Genomic DNA, 17,311 nt, shown 5'->3' with positions numbered 1-17,311 from the left:
GTCCCGGGGGCTGCTGGCTCTGTGGGTGTTGGGTCAAGGGGGGGTGCTTGGGGCTCGCTGTCCTCTGGTCTGCCTGGGGTGTCCCCCACGGGGCATGGTGGGTGGGTTGTGTGTGGCGTGACTGTGTGGTGGTGAGTGATTGTGGGTGCGGCGCGGGGGAGGGTGTGAGTGTGGGGTTATATAGGGTGCAGATTGGAGTAGGTGGGGAGTGGGGGGCGGGGGCCGATAGTACCCTGGTTCCACACATCGGGGTGTGGGCTAGTCTACGCCGGGTAGCTGTCTAGGGGGGCCTGGTCCTCCTAGGCATGTTGCGGACCCTCTACCTTTGGGGGGTGGGCCGGCCGCCTCTGGGCTCCTGGGGCCCTGGGCCCTTCGCTTGGGCTGCCCTGGGTGGCCGGTCCTTGGCGGGGCTGGCACCTGCTAATCTTGGCCCACTGGGACGTGTGCCCCGGGACTGTGGGGGGCTCTTGCTGGGGCTCTCCTCTGCTGCCCTTCAGGTGGGGCTGGAGTGGTCTTCGTGGTGGGGTGGCTTGGGTTGGTGCTCCGGGTCTGCTGCTGAGGCCCCGGGCCTCTGGCCCTGGTCTGCCTCTGGCCTCCGTGGAGGTGTGGTCGCATTTGCATGATCTCACTCACCACTCTTCATCACTGATCACTTCTCTTCCTCATGCTCTGCATGCTGACACAGTCACTGAGTTGTCTAGTGGGTTTTTATGCTAAGCGATAATTTTTTTTTTTTTTTTCCTGTGAGTTAGTATCTGGTCGCTGTTATGTCTTTTTGATGTGGTTATTATTTAAAAACTCTTAATGACTAGTTTTTTCTGTGTGTGTGTTTCTGCTTTTGTAAAAGTTGTAGGAAATTTTCTGGTGTGTTCATGTACAGGTGTAACAGTTTGTTGTCTGGTGATGGTGTGGATTGAAGGGTCGTTTCTTTCTGTCTGTGATCTTTTTGTCTCCTTTCTTCTTTCCCTTTTGCTCTTTTTGCTATTTTCCATCTTTTTCTGTCCCCTCCGGTCAGGTCCAGCAAGATTACATAGATTCCGTGATTCAAAGTAAATAAATAAATGAATCAGATTATCAAGAGGAGCCTTACCCATAGGCCTCCCCTTGGCAGAGCAAATTTGTTCAGCACGATACAGTAACCAGATTATCATTTTGCTGCTATGATGCTGGACAGGACAAGTTAAAAAAAAAAAAAAAGAAAAAAAGAAATGATTTCCATACCTTCAGAAATTTCTGTTCAGACCCATGTAAGGTTGTACCTAATTTTTTCCAGTCTAAGGTTTGACATCACTTCCCTTATCCATTGAGTTACTGAGGGTGAGGCAGACTCAATAAGGTCAATCCTAATCTCTAACACAGCATCAAAGATCCCCTCCGATATCCCTCCAGACTGGAGCAGGACCAGATGTGTTCGGTCTGTGGGAACATTTTAGCCAGTTTTGATTTGGACATGTGCACAATGCACAGCTTTAAGCTGAATGAGTTGTCAGCTCGGCTGGATGGAAATTGACCCTAAATTCGGATGATTGGGAGTCGCCAGTGGGACCACTGAGAGACTTAAGGCAGACGAAACAGCTCTGGCCTGAACCAAAACAAATGCTGTTATCAAATTTGGCTCCTGTGCTGGCCTTGAATGGCTGGTTGAAAGCTCCCTGGAATGTTTTGTTGATGGACGCTCAGTCCCTCACCCTCCCCTCACCCTCTTCACGGGCGATGGACTTCAACCTGGATCAGCCCTCAAGGATGCCCCACTATCATCAGGTGGCAGAGACTGTGAGGGAGAACTGGGGCAAAGTTCATATGCTCACTTCTACGCACACACATGCACCACACTCAAGTACACCACTACAGATACACCTCCCCGTTATTCACTGCCTTGCTGTCCTTCCACCTCCCTCCACTCCCGGGCAGTGGGTTGATTGGACGCGCTCAGAGAATGTAGCTGCGTCTGCACTTGCTGCGATGGGAGACCCCTCTCCTCCCCTGCCATGTGTTTCTGATGTTGTGATTGTCTGAGTTATGTTCTTATGTACTGAGGAGTGTTTTTTGTATCTCAATAATGGGCCCTTAGGCCCAGTGTGGAGATGCCTTTTTTTTTATCCTCTCCAGCTACATCTTACTCCCCCTAATGTTACCTTTCACCTATATCTAAGACAAGGAGCGCTGTAGAAATGGCTGCTCCGTCAGTATGCCTGTTCTGTTTGTGTCATCATATGTTGTTTTGTCTAGTCTTGGATGGGTTGTACTGAAAACATGAATTTCCCTGCAAAGGGATTAATAAAGTATTTTTCATTTCATTTTCATTTTCATTTCATAAGAGCATGACGTGCACACATAGAAGAGGAATGAACACGCTTTAAAATCTCCATCTGGAGGTCCCGATCCCACGTGTGCCGTATCCTAGAGTTACAGGGGAGCTCAAGGGTGGAGATCTTTTGAATTATAGAGGAGATTGCACCTTTTTTCTTTGGATCACATGACATAATATCATCAATAACATTACTTTGCTGCTTATTAGAAAAATTCGGTATTACACCCTTCACATAATGCCTTACTTGAAGATTCCTAAAAAAAATGGGAAGCTGGAGTTTGAATTTCTGGGACAGCTGCTCAAAGGAGGCAAACGTACCCCTTTACTATGCCAGATAGCAAATGTTTGGTTGTGCATTGAGGGCTGGAAGAAATGATAGCTGATTTCATGGTTGATTGTGTCAGAAGCCTTTTTTAAATCCATAAACACCCCAGCAGCCTGTTGCTTGCAGTCTGCAGCGTTTGTAATTTCCTCTATCACCTCTGCTATTGCCAGTATTTTGTGCTTTTCTAAAAATGGATGTTTATAGTATTTTTGGAAAATTGTGGTAATAAGGAGACAGGTCTGTAGTTGAACAGGGGGATGACTTTAACCCCCCCCCCAACATTATCTTTATTGAGTTTTCAAAATGCTTCCAGCAACATACAGAAATAAGACTGCTCTCCCATCAAAGGAACAAAGGCATCTAAATTATTATCCAACCTTTAAAATACTCTTTCCTAGCAAGTCAATTATTAAAAAATACAGAGCGGCACCTAATTGGAAATACATAATATATAAGAAAAACAAAAGCAAAAAACAAAACAGAAAACAGTAACAGTAATCAGAACAACATGAGGTTTCTCTTGCTTACCAGGGCTTAGCCCAACCTATTTCACTGCTCTGCAAGGTTCAAAAATGCAAGTTTGATAATACAAATCACACAGAGTATAGAAGTCAAGTTTCAAGATAAATCAAATTATCTCAGGACTCTGCAGAGGATCACTGGTGGCCTCAACCGCCTCTCTTCCCCTAAATCCACGTTCTCCATATAATCCAAAAAAGGACCCCATATTTTTTTACACTATAGGTAATCTTCTCCATAGGTAAAGTTGTGGACATTTCTTTGATCCATGTAGTGAATTTTGGTTTACTAGGACTCTTCCAACAGAGTGCTATGACTCTCTTTGCAAGCAGTAAACATAGATCTAGGACAGTAATGGTTTTCTAGGCATACATTTATCAGGATAAAAACCGAGAATAAACAGTTTTGGATCAAGAGCTAGTTTTGTCTCTAAGGTTTGTTTAATCTCTGGTCTGCAGTTCCAATATGATACTTTAATTCTTACTCCACGAGACATTGCATATAACATTGAATGGGCTTCCCAGTGCATTCAAAATATTTAAGAGTAGAGAAATACACAAACAAACAAACAAAAAAAACCTGGATGTTGAAACCCACATCCATTAAAAAACACTGAACAATGAACCCCTGCAAACTTAAAACTTTGTTTTAATTTGTCTTAATCTGCTTCAGCCGGTTGGTTAAAGATAGTTTGATCGTTGTATGTCACCAGCAGTCGTGCGGGAGGAATCATGCCGTATCGGATCCTCATGGCGTGGAGCTGCTGTCTCACGCTGTCAAACCCAGTCTTTTGTGCACACCGGCTACGAGGTCCTCGTAAAACCTCACTGAATGGTTCTTGAATCGAATTTTTCCTTTTGCCCTGGCGGCTCTTTATCCTTATAGTTTAAAAACTTGATGATAATAGTCCTTGGTGCAGCGGAGTCTGATAAATTCTTTTGACCAATCCGTTGTGCCCTCTCCAGTGTCCAAGCGGTGCATAACAGTGCCAAGTTAAGAGCCTCCGGCAGCCACTTTTCCAGGAAAGCGCACGTATCCTCTCCGTCTGCGCCCTCAGGTAGGTTAACTAGTCTCAGTTAGATCGTTGTGACCTGGTCTCCAAGTCCAGCAACCAGATTGTTCTCTGAACACCATGCTGACAAGTCTGCTGACCTCATCTCTGTAGTCAGACTCATCCTCCCCTGAGACGAGTCTGACCTCAGTGGTGTCATCTGCAGACTTTATGGTGGTGTCTGAGAGATGGGTCAGCCTGCAGTCATGTGTGTTAAGAGTGGAGAGAAGGGAGCTCGATACACAACCTTATGGGGAACCGGTGCTGAGCGTGAGGGTGGAGAAGGGGTGGGGCTGAGTTTGACCGATTGTGGCAGTCCTTAATCCACTGGCAGGTGGGGGAGGAGAGGCCCAGATGCAGGAGTTTCTGCACCAGGATCTGATGATGATGTGGTTGAAGGCTGAGCTGAAGTCCAGGAAGAGCAGCCTTGTGTAGCTTCCCCAATGCTCCAGGTGAGGGGTCTAGAGTGGATGGCAGACAGGCCCTGATGTGTTGGGAAACTAGTTTTTTAAAACACTTCATGACCACAGGCTTAAGTGCATCAGGCCTGTAGTCGTTGAGACTGTCCACCGCTGTCCTTCTGGGAACGGGGATGATGGTTGGGGTTTTGAGGCAGGCTGGGATGCTGCTTTGTGACAGGGACTGATTGAAGATTGTGATGAACTGTGCTGGGCCCTCCATCAGGGCTTCCTGGGGTTTACCGTGTTTAGCACATTTCATGTCATGCTCCTGTAGGGTCAGGGTGCTGTGGTGGGGAGTGGTGGGAGTGGTGTGGCTGCTGAGGGTCTGATTGACTCAAACCGGGCAAAGAAGTGGGTGAGATCCTCTGCCAGCGAGGCATCCTAGCAGTCACCTGATTACTGCTTCTGTAGTTGGTGATTTGATTTAATCCCAGCCACATGCTCCTGGGGTCATTCTCAGCTAAGTAGTCCCCAGTCCTCCTCTCGTAGGTCGCCTCGGCCAGCCTGGCACCTCTTTTGAGGGCCTAGCTGACCGCACTATACAGGGGCTGATCCCTGTGCCTCACCCTGAAGGCAGTGTTGCGGCTCTTCAGGAGTGATTTTGCTTCACTGTTCATCCAGGGTTTCAGGTTTGAAAAGACCCTCACCTTTTTTCCGACTGTAACATTATCTATACCAGGGGTTCTCAGACTTACTTTTTAAAGGTCCATATCTCCTCTACATTGAAGGCCAGAGGTCCGGAACAATTTGCAAAAACACATTTATTGATTGAACTTTTTCACTGTATTTTCTTTCATTTATAAACAACATACAAAACCATGACAATAATAATAACAACAAAAATAAATAACTTAAAATTTATTTATTTATTTATTTATTTATTTATTTTACCCTGTCCTGTCCAGCATCCTAACATACAGAACGGTGGTCTGTGTGCCATATTTTGCTTGACAGATTTGCTCTACCAAGGGAGACATGTTATATACATGGCTGCCCTTGATATTTTTATTATTTTTATTGTAATCTTATTTTCTTTAGTCTTATATGTCAGTGCCGAACCTGACAGGGAGATAGAGGAAGAGAGAGAGAAAAAAAAGGGAGAAAAGGACAGGATTAAAATGTGGAAATAACAGTTGTCTATGCTGCCCAGAACATATCACAAAAAAAACCAACAACATAAACTACCACAGTACTACATGATACCGAAAGAAAGATAGAATGATGATGATATAAAAAATTACAATAGTCATCAAACGTACCTGCAGATGAACGTACCAACACACAAACATCAGCTACATCTAGTGAGAAGCGGATGGAGAGACGAGCACGTTTGTGAGCATGCACGTGTTAATATGCATGTGTGGCCATGCAACAAGGAGGAAATGTGTACCCGCAAGGGGGCCGCGATCACGCTGCACCCCGAAGCATCAGCGGGGGACGGGGGGAGCCCGAGGCCCCAAAGGCCAAGCAGATCCACAGAGTACCAAGCCCGGGACAGCCAAAGCAGACAGAGCAGCTGCCCACCCGGACCAGAGCAGAGGGGTCCCCAGACCGGAACCCCCGGCGCGACGGGGCAGGGGCACCGGGCAGCCCAGGGCGACGGCGAGCAGGCCCAGCGGGCGCCGGGCGCTGCAGCGCGGGCCGCACGGAGGGCAGGCGCCCCACAGGCCCAAGGGCCACCCTTTCCCCCCAGCAAAGCCCCACCCAGGAACCTGACGGGGCCCGACCGCCCCAGGCAAAACCACTGTGGGCCAGGCCAACCCAACACCAAGGCTAGGCACCCCAGGCAGCAGGACCCCCTCAGGACTCCCTCAGTGTGTGTGAGTGTGTGTTATGTGTGTAGTGCAGTACTGTTAAATGTGGTAGTGTCTAACATGTAAATAAAATCGGGGGGAGAGAGGTCACAAAGGGAGGGGATGGAGGAAGGGCCACCTCGGTGGCTCCTTTCCGCCCACCCACAGCCCATGTGCTCATCCCCCCGAGGCCCTAAATGTATATTGATGTCTAGGTTGTGATTAAAATCTAGTGGGGCGGGCAGTCGCAGGGGTCCACCGGGGGATCCCGCAATGGGGACCCCCCAGCCAAACCCACCACCTCCACCCGCCCCACAGTGCCCTATGTGTAGTGTGTGTGATGTGGGGTGGCGGGGGAGGAGAGGGGCTCGGGGAGGGGCACGACTGGGAGAGAGATCCCCGTCCCAGCCGGGCCCGAGGAGGGGCACAACTGGGAGAGAGATCCCCGTCCCAGGCAGCCAACTCCCCAGCTGGCCGCTGTAGGCACCCCCGCCCCCCCAAGACCACCCGAGGGAAGAGGGGCAAAGGCCCGGCCCCGCCAAGAGCCCAGCGCATGAGCGCCCCGGACGCCCACCCACCCCCGGCAGCCCACGCCACCACACCAGGGGACCAGAGAGCCCCAGGCCGCACACACGCATCCTGGTCGGGTCCAAGGCACAGCGCCCCCATCCTCCCCGAAGGAGCCCCCGGCGGGAGGGGAGAGAGCGAGAAGGAGAGCAGACTCCACTCCCATGAGCGTTAATCCTCCCCACTGCCCACCAGGACTCCCGCCGGCCCCCTTCCCCCTACCCCCTACCCCTCCCTTAGACCCAACGGACACATTGTAATCCCAAGGGTACCTGCCCGGCATCGGATCAGCCCGACCCCGATGGCATGCCCAGGGCGACCAAGCCCCCCCGAGGCCCAGGAAGGGCCCACCGAGCTGGAGGGAGGCAGCCCCCAGACCCCGGGGCACCCCTCACCCCGCCCAGCCCCCACCACAGCAACCCGGCCGCCCAGCCCCAGGCCAGCCCCCCAACCGCCCCGGACCCCCAGTCGCCCCCCCCGGCCCGCCCCCAGCGAGCACCAGCCCCCAGGCCCCCAAGGCCCCGGATCCAGTCAGCCACACCGTCCCCTACTCATTGGCCCCCCCCGACCACCGACCCAGAGAAACGGCCAGGGCCGATGGACCCCCAAGGCCCCCCAGCCAGCCCCACCCCTGACCCCCACAGAACGACTAGACCCCAGCACCCCTTCCCACTACGTGATGTGACTAATCAGCGGGGTCCAGGAAGACTGAGAGTTAACTGATTGGTGTTTAATGGATGCCGATACAGACTCTAGACTGATGTGATCCAACAGGAGATTTCTGTACTGGTTAATATTTAGATTGTTTTTAGACTTCCAGTTCACTAGAATAGTTTTCTTTGCGATACATAAGGCCGTGAGGACCATATGTGCTTTGTTAGTGTCTATATTAATGTCACTTAGGTCACCCAGTAAACAAAGTTTTGGACATGCAGGAATGTTACATCTAACCCATGTTGATAAATCCTCACAAACCTTATTCCAGAACTTCTGGACAGGTGCACAAAGCCATAAAGGGTGTAAGTAATCATCTGCTGTGTTACCTGTGCACTGTGTGCAGATATCGGAGTGATTAAGACCCATCTTGAACATCCTTTGTCCTGTATAATGCGTTCTATGGAGGACTTTGTATTGTATGAGTTGTAAATTTGGGCTGTCTGTCATATTAAAGGCATTAAGACATATTTGTAACCAAAATGATTGACTAGGATTGATGGATAAATCTATCTCCCATTTTGAAGTAGGTAGGGAATTTGAGTCATCTATTTTTAACATTAATCTGTATATTTTTGAAAGTAATTTGGGGGTACAGAGGTCCATAAAATCTGCTACTATTGGAGGAAGTTCCAGATCTGTTCGGTGAAGGGGGAATTTTGTGTGTATTACGGTTTTGAGCTGTTGATATTCTAAGAATCTGTTGCTGTTAATCCCATATTGTGATGAGAGTGTATTAAAAGATAAAATGTTTCTGTTATGGATAATATGTTCAAAGTATTTAATTCCTTTGTTAATCCATTGGTTAAAGTTTAGCATATTTTTGTTTAGTAGAACATCAGGATTGTTCCAGATGGGTGTGAGTTTACATGGTATTATTGAGGAGTTGGTTTTATTGAGAAATTCCCACCAGGCTGTCAGAGAAGTGCTGATGTTGACACTTTTAAAGCACTTTTGCTTTTTTATACTTAAGCTGAAAAAAGGAAGATCAGAAATTTCCAAATTGTCACAAAATGTTTGTTCTATGTCTATCCACAGGTCATCTAGTGGACTAGGTTTGAGCCATTTTAGGACATATTGCAATCTATTAGCTAGGAAGTAATGTTGAAAGTTAGGCAAGTCTAATCCTCCTCTATCTTTCGGCTTCTGTAAAGTTTTTAAACTGATCCGGGGTGGTTTATTTTTCCAGAGAAATCGGGAGATGTGTGATTCTAGCGATTTAAACCAGGTAGAGGGCAGTTTCATAGGAATCATAGAAAACAAATAGTTGATTTTGGGTAGAACCATCATTTTTATGGTGGCGACTCTCCCCATGAGTGAAATGGGTAGAGATTTCCAGCGAGCAAGATCATCTTCTATAGTCTTAAGAAGGTGAGTGTGATTAAGTTTTGTTAGTTCTGAGAGCCTGGAGGGAATATTTACACCCAGGTATCTAATGTTACCTGATTTTAAGGTGATGCTGGGTAGATTTTGAAAGCTACAGTTGATGGGTAGAACTGTACTCTTAGACCAGTTAACGGAGTAGTCCGACAGTGATGAGAATTTATTAATTAGTGAGATTGTTTCAGATAGAGAGGTTTGTGAGTTCTGGAGGAATAGTAAAACGTCATCAGCATAAAGACTTATTTTATGAAATATATTTTTGGACTGAATGCCTTTAATAGCTTTATTTTGTCTAATTGCAGCGGCTAGCGGTTCAATAAATATAGCAAAAAGTGAGGGAGATAGTGGACAACCTTGTCTGGTACCCCTTTGTAGATTGAAACTTGGAGAGGTCTGGTCATTTGTTCTAACACTCGCATTAGGACAACTGTATAAGATTTTAATCCAGCTAATGAAAGATGGGCCAAAGCCGAATCTGTTTAGAGTAGCTAGTAAATATTTCCAGTTAACACGATCAAAAGCTATCTCTGCATCTAAAGAAACTATTATTGTTTCCAGGTTATTGATGGTAGAATAATCTTTTATATTAATTAGTCTCCGCATGTTAACAGTGGAATATCTGCCCTTTATAAAGCCTGTTTGATCAGGGTGTATAATGAGAGGAGTTACTTTCTCTAACCTTCCAGCTAATGCTTTGCAAATTATTTTAAGGTCTGCATTTATCAGTGATATGGGTCTGTAGCTAGATGGTATTGTGGGGTCTTTACCTGGTTTTAATAGTACAGTAATGGTGGCAGAGTTTATGTTTGGGGGTAAGTAACCATTTTCCTTTATTTGTGTCACCATTTTGAAAAATGTTGGGGCCAGTGTTGACCAGAATTCTTTATAAAACTCTGCTGGGAAGCCATCCGGGCCTGGGGCTTTCTTACAGGGCATATGTTTAAGGGCTTCATGTAGCTCCTCCACTGTGAGGGGGGAATCTAAGGCCGTGACTTGTTCCTGCTGTAAACCTGGAAGATCTATGTTGTTAAGAAGATGATGGATATCGTTGTCTGATGGATCTAAGTGTGATGTATACAGAGTTTTATAGAAATCTCTAAAGATGTTGTTTATTGCATCTGGGTCATGCGTAATATTACCTATTGAATCTTTAACAGTCGATATGGTAGATTTTTCCTTATTTATTTTTAACTGGTTAGCTAAAAATCTTCCGGATTTATTACTGTGTTCAAATGTCTCCAAGCGTAATCTTTGCACCAGAAATTCTGTTCTCTTGTTAATTATTTCATTTAATTCCAGTCTAGCCTTCCTTATTTGGTTCATCGTTAGTTCATCTGCTGAAGCACTGTCTTATGGTCACAATGTAGCTGTCCATTAACGTAAAGCTTGTCCACCGAGATGACAGAGCGGGCTCCTCCGTCCAGGAATTTTCTCCTGATGGGGAACAAGATCTTGCGATGCTCCAGGATTTCTCTGGGAAACTTATCGCTCATGCTAAGGTCAGTCCCACGAAGCTGTCTGCCGCAGCGCTTCACCTCTTCTTTTTCTTTGTGGAGAACGAATTTAGCTACTATCGGCCTGGGTCTGCCCTCCGGTTTTTTTTTCCTATGCGGTGAACCCGATGAAAGGAGATGGCTTTTACCTTTTCCTCTGGAAGTTTAAGGTTGGATCTGATGAATTTTTTAACAGCTGCCTCTGTATCTTCCTCCACCTGCTCTGGGATCCCTTAAATAACTAGGTTATCTCTCATGCTACGGCCCTGTAGATCTAGGACTAACTCTTTCATTTTTTTATTATAACTTAAAATTTAGGTTATTTTCTTACTTGTAGTTTTTGTTATTATTATTCATCTTTAAACTCCCTGTTTTCTTGGTCTACTTTTCTCTTCTTGATCATCTTTGACAGGATCGTCGTTTCGCACCCAAATTGGCGCGTCTATCAGAAGCTTTCGTTAAGGTTTTTGCTGGCGGAGTTGTTACAAATGCCCGCCCTACTTTCCTTCTGACTGGCTCTAACGTCACAAACCCCTGTGTACCGATAGGCTACTGGTTCCTGTCATTTATAGCAGCCTCTGCTCATGTCCTTCTGCCCACAGATATCTACAATAATACTAGATGTCTGAACCGCACTGTTGGCCAGTGAAGCCGAACGGCTGCACTGGCGGCCATCTTGCCACATGTCAGCTTGCACACTCATAACATTATTTTAATGGTGAATGACTTTACGGACAACCAGAACTTGCTCAATTTTATAGCGATTTTTTTGAGTTTCGTTTGTATATATATATATGGTCCGGGTGAATACTTGATTCTGATTGGCTGGAGGGTGTCCATTAAAAAGTGATAATAGACACCTATGAAAGAAGTTCCGGTCAAATAGACTTATTGTTGTAAATTACTGCGCCGACTAAATGCTAGTTGGTAACCGTGGCAACAGAAACACAGACACCGGGCTGTAGACGCGCAAAATCATGTCTGTGACGGCGCATCGCTGTGAAAGCAGCTTGCAGGCTTATTGGGCTTTGTCAGTCCAGGAGAGACGAGAATGGGTTAGAGATCCAGCCTGCAGGAGATCCAGTCTGCTCCGCCTCCAGAGATCCAGCCTGCTCAACCTCCGGAGATCCAGTCTTCTCCGCCTCCAGAGATCCAGCCTGCTCAGCCTCCAGAGATCCAGCCTGGCTGTCCAGAGCTCCGGTCCAAGTCTACCCATCCGCCAGAGACCCTGTTGTCTGCGCGTCCTCCGGGTCGTCCTCCAGAGGTCCGGCCCAAGTCTTCTCGACCCCCGGGTCAACCGCCGGAGATTCTGCCCCGGTCTGTCCGGCCTGAGAGTACTCAGGAGAAACAACCTGGATGAGAAGCTGCTAGTGTCCTTCTACCGAGCCACCGTAGAGAGCATCCTGGCGTACTGCATCACAGCGTGGTACGCTGGGTGCACAGTAACAGACAGGAGAGCACTGCAGAGAGTGATTAACACTGCCCAGAAGATCACCAAGTGCCCCCTCCCCCCCCTGGACCAAATAGCCAGCTCTCAGTACCACAGCAGAGCCTCAAAAATCGTCAAGGATCCATTCCACCCTAACTACCACTTGTTCAACCTGCTGCCCTCTGGTAGGCGCTACAGAGCTCACAAAGCCCGTACAAACAGACTCAGGGACAGCTTTTTCCCCAGAGCCATCAGTGCCCTGAACTCCCACGAACAAACCAAACAATAAGGAGAACACACCCAACAAGACGAAACATCACACACGTGAAATAGACTGCAACAAGTATCACACCACTGTGAAACTCTAACCGCGTTGTGCAATATAAGTACTCTAAGTGCAATACATTCAATTGTAAATATATGTATATATCTGCTTTTTAGTACTTACCATATTTACCCTACCCTAACCCTAACCCCTAACCCTCCAGGACTGTTAGATGCTTCCCAAACAACAAGCCGTGGATCACTAGCGACCTGAAGACCCTACTCAACAAGAAGAAGAGAGCCTTCAGGTCTGGAGACAGGGAGGAGCTGAGGAGGGTGCAACACCAACTGAGGGACAAGTTGAGGGAGTGTAAGGACTCTTACAAGAGGAAGCTGGAGGCCAAACTCCAGAAGAACAACATGAGGGAGGTGTGGTCAGGAATGAAGGAGATCACAGGATGTGGGGGGAGAGGCAGACTGGCTGATGGTAATAGGGAGAGAGCTAACGAGCTTAACACCTTTTTCAACAGGTTTAGCTCTCAGACTGCCCCTGTCTCCTCTGCCCCTACCCCAGCCATCCCACACCTCCCCCCTCCTCTTCCAACTGCTCCACTGCCCCCCCCCCCCCTCTACAGTGAGCCCACTGGATCAGACTGGACTTCAACCCATAACACCTCCCCCTGCCCCAACCCCTTCCCCTGGCTTGACTGTAACAGCCTGGCAGGTGAGGAGACAGCTGGAGAGACTGAACAGACACAAGGCCACTGGCCCGGACGGTATCAGCCCCAGGATACTGAGGACCTGTGCCAGCCAGCTGTCTGTAGTTCTACAGCACCTCTTCAATCTGAGCCTCAGCCTGGAGAAGGTGCCACAACTTTGGAAGACCTCCTGCCTGGTTCCTGTTCCTAAGAATCATCTCCATCTGGCCTCAGTGATTACCGTCCAGTTGCCCTTACATCACATGTGATGAAGGTGCTGGAGAGGCTGGTGTTGGCCCACCTGAGGCCGCTGGTGAAACCTTCTCTCGACCCTCTGCAGTTTGCCTACCGGCCACGTGTGGGGGTGGATGATGCTGTCATCTATCTGCTGCAGCGAGCTCACTCACACCTGGATGGTAGTGGAGGCATTGTGAGAGTCACATTCTTTGATTTCTCCAGTGCCTTCAACACCATCCAGCCTTCTTTACTGAGTGGGAAGCTGAGGCTGATGGGTGTCGGCGGGTCCTCTGTCTCCTGGATCGCTGATTACCTGACAGACAGGCCGCAGTTTGTCCGGCTGGGCGGTGTCCTGTCTGATGTGGTGATGAGTGATGTAGGAGCCCCGCAGGGCACTGTGCTCTCTCCATTCCTGTTCACCTTATACACCACAGACTTTCAGTACCACTCAGAGTCATGTCACCTTCAGAAATTTTCTGACGACTCTGCAGTTGTTGGGTGTATAAGTGGTGGACGGGAGGAGGAGTACAGGGGGCTGGTGGACGGATTTGTGGAGTGGGCGGGTAAGAATCACCTGCTGCTTAATGTGGACAAGACCAAGGAGATGGTGTTAGACTTCAGGAAGAAGGGATCAGCTCCACAACCCCTCTGCATCCTGGGTAGTGATGTGGACACGGTTGAGGAATATAAATACTTGGGAGTGATTATCGATAACAGACTAAGTTGGAAGACCAACAGCACAGCTGTGTACAAGAAGGCCTGCAGCAGACTCTACTTCCTGAGGAAGCTGCAGTCGTTCAACGTGTGCAGCAAGATGCTGGAAATCTTTTACCAGTCTGTTGTGGCCGGTGCCCTGTTTTCATCTGTGGTCTGCTGGGGGGGCAGCATTGCAGCCAGTGACACCAACAGACTGAACAAACTGATCAGGAAGGCTGGCTCTGTCATTGGCTGCAGACAGGACACTTTAGAAGCAGTGGTGGAGAGGAGGACACTGAACAAACTGTTATCTATCTTGGATAACCCGGACACCCTCTCCACCCTGTGCTAGACAGACAGCGGAGCTCCTTTTCCAAAAGGCTCAGACAGCTTCGCTGTCTCAAGGACCGCTTCAGGAAATCTTTCCTGCCACATGCAATAAGACTGTTTAACTCATCATCATGGTCTCAGAGATAACAATATGAGTGACTGTTGTAACTGGTGGATTTTTGCACCGACTGGATCAACCTTGCACAGTAAACTCCTCATCTTCACTACTAATCATTGCACTGGACTATATTATTTGCTGGCTATTCTCACTCTTACTGTGTATAGCTAAATACCTCCTTGTATAAGTCTTGTAAATATTGAAATTTTTATACTGTTTTTTATTTTTTTGCTACCTTAAGAAGCACAACTGCTAAATGACTGTACCGCTGCAACACCTAAATTTCCCAACTTGGGATGAATAAAGTACTTCTATCTATCTATCTATCTATCTATCTATCTATCTATCTATCTATCTATCTATCTATCTATCTATCTATCTATCTATCTATCTATCTATCTATCTATCTATCTATCTATCTATCTAGCTAGCTAGCTAGCTAGCTATCTATCTATCTATCTATCTATCTATCTATCTATCTTTATATTTACTTTAAGTATTTTATTTCTATTTATTTCCTCCCTTTGCCTTCATTTTTAACACTTTTGAATATTCTTTTTATTTGATGCAAACACCATAAAGAGTAGCACCCCCTAATCTCATTGTATGCTCTGGTTTACAATGACAATAAAGGCTTTCTGATTCTGATTCTGATTCTCCAGGCCAGCTGTCTGAACTGACCATGTTGTCTGCTCGGCCTCCGGGTCGCCCCCCTGAACTCTGTCATGGGGCCTGTTTTGTTTTGGTCTGGTCCCTCCTCCGGGCCCACGTCGCCCGCCCGGCTTGGACTGTTTTCTTTCTTGTTGGTCTTTGTTGGGCCGTCTGGTATCCGGCCCTTGAGGTTCCTGTTAGGGTTCTGTTATGGTTCCTGGGTTTTTGTGTGTTTCTTGGTTTATTAGATTCTGATTATGGTTTGGGATTCTGGGTTTCTGTCATGTCCAGTTCTGTTTTCCTGTTTTCCCTCATGTGCTCTGGTTTCTGTTCCTAGCTCGGTACTCCACCTGGTTTGGTCAGGGTCCACAAACATTAAACCAGCAGCATTTAGGGTCCACAGACTTTAAATCTCTGTCCTTCAAACGCCACTATGGACATGCCAGTATCTTTATGAAAGTCACGCTCAACGGCTATGTTGTATTTAATTTTAAATAAGTCGTCGCCTGTCTTTCTGTCTTGATTATCTTACTCGCTTGTTACAGAGTGAATGGTGGATATTATAAAAAACATTTAGGATAAACTTGCTTGTTGATACACATTTAATGATCAAAGTGAATGGTGGATAACATTCCTTTCAATAAAAACAATGTAGGAAACTATCTGGGGACTTTGGAACAAAATGTTGCATCATTCTCTGGACACACACCAGCTGTAAGAGCTGCACCCGCCCTCTGAAATGTTTGTGTTACGTAACATAACGTGAAGCAATCATCTCTCTTCCCTCCACTGATCAGGTCTAATACAACAGCTGACCGACCGAGATGCAGGTTTGGCAACGTCACAACAAAATAGTCCACTCAGCCGCTTCTTTGAATAACTAAAAAACAACATTAATGTAATAATTGATTTAATATTTTTTTCTTTTGTAATGACCATGGTATAAGCATGATAATGCCCTTCAAGGTGTCCATTATCATAAATTAATGAACTTTGCAGAGGCAACCGTCCTCAACAACGCCTCTGCGTCGTCCATTAATTTGGACTCTGTCTCTGTTCCTGTCTCTGTTCCTGTCGTTGTCCCTGTCTCTGTTCTTGTCTTTGTCCCTGTCCTGTCGGTGTAGCGTGCAGCCCGTTAGGTCCACTGTAGTGTCAGGGATCAGTGGGTGAAGCCATGTTTCTGTGATGAAAATAACACTGTAATTCTGAATGAAGCTGTTGTAGCCATCAGTGACTCCAGTTCATCCATTTTGTGGGTGATGGATCTGGCGTTAGAGAGGACGATGCTCTGTAGTGCTGGCCTACTGAACAAAAACAAGCACCAGACTGTTAAGCTAAGAGCCGCTGTGGCAGATGCTGTCACCACAGTGTCAGAAGGAAAGACACACCAGAGGCATCGGAATGTGTGGATGGATATCTCAGTCGGTAGAGCCGTCTGTCATGCAAGAGATCGAAGTTTGAATCCCCGAGTGGTGAATCGCTTTGGAGAAAAACGAAATGACAGTAATGATGCCGGTAATTTAGTCATTTGTTTTAATTTATAAAATAAATATGTACAGATACATCTGAGATTGGTAGCAGTTTATTTAGTGTTAAATAATATTTCTTTCTCGCTGGGTGCTCCAGTTGGGTGGGCGGTGCTACAGTTGGTGGGCGTGTTTCAGATGGGTGGGCGGGGCTCCAGCTGGGTGGGCGGTGCAGAGGGACACCATCACCGTTATTAACCAGGTGGACAAGGAGTTGTAGGAAATAAAGACGTGTGGACAGAAATGAGGACAATTATAAAAACATTGTGTAAGAATAAATAAAGGAAATCCTCCTCTTGTGTGTTTCGTTAGCGTAGCATCACTTCTAGACCTCCAGCCTCCAGTCTGGTCCCGCTCTGCTGGAATGAAGGACCAAAGCTACTTTCCACACTGATGCTACATGCTGGCAGCAGACTGGCTCCTTATTTATCTGGATGGTTTTATAACATGAAGTTTTGTTTCACAATGACAGAACATGTTTTAGTGGTTGAGCTTCTTATTAACATCATCTCCTTTTTTCCTGGAAATCCTGGTTTTCCCGAGCGTGGCTCTTAGGAGGATTAATATGGAATGTGTCTTTATTTATTTATTGCTGCAAACAGCTTTAATATCTAACATGTGGTGTGGAAGGTAATAGTGGATTGTGTACAAATGTCTCACATTTCACATCATTTACTTGTTTTATTCTGGACCGTTGGTGTCGCTGTTTCCAATATTCTTTGCGTACACCTGGGTCAGAGTTGCG

The sequence above is a fragment of the Melanotaenia boesemani genome, chromosome 11 (genome assembly GCF_017639745.1).
Source record: "Melanotaenia boesemani isolate fMelBoe1 chromosome 11, fMelBoe1.pri, whole genome shotgun sequence".
In the NCBI taxonomy this organism is placed as follows: domain Eukaryota; kingdom Metazoa; phylum Chordata; class Actinopteri; order Atheriniformes; family Melanotaeniidae; genus Melanotaenia; species Melanotaenia boesemani.
This window is presented reverse-complemented; position numbering follows the sequence as displayed.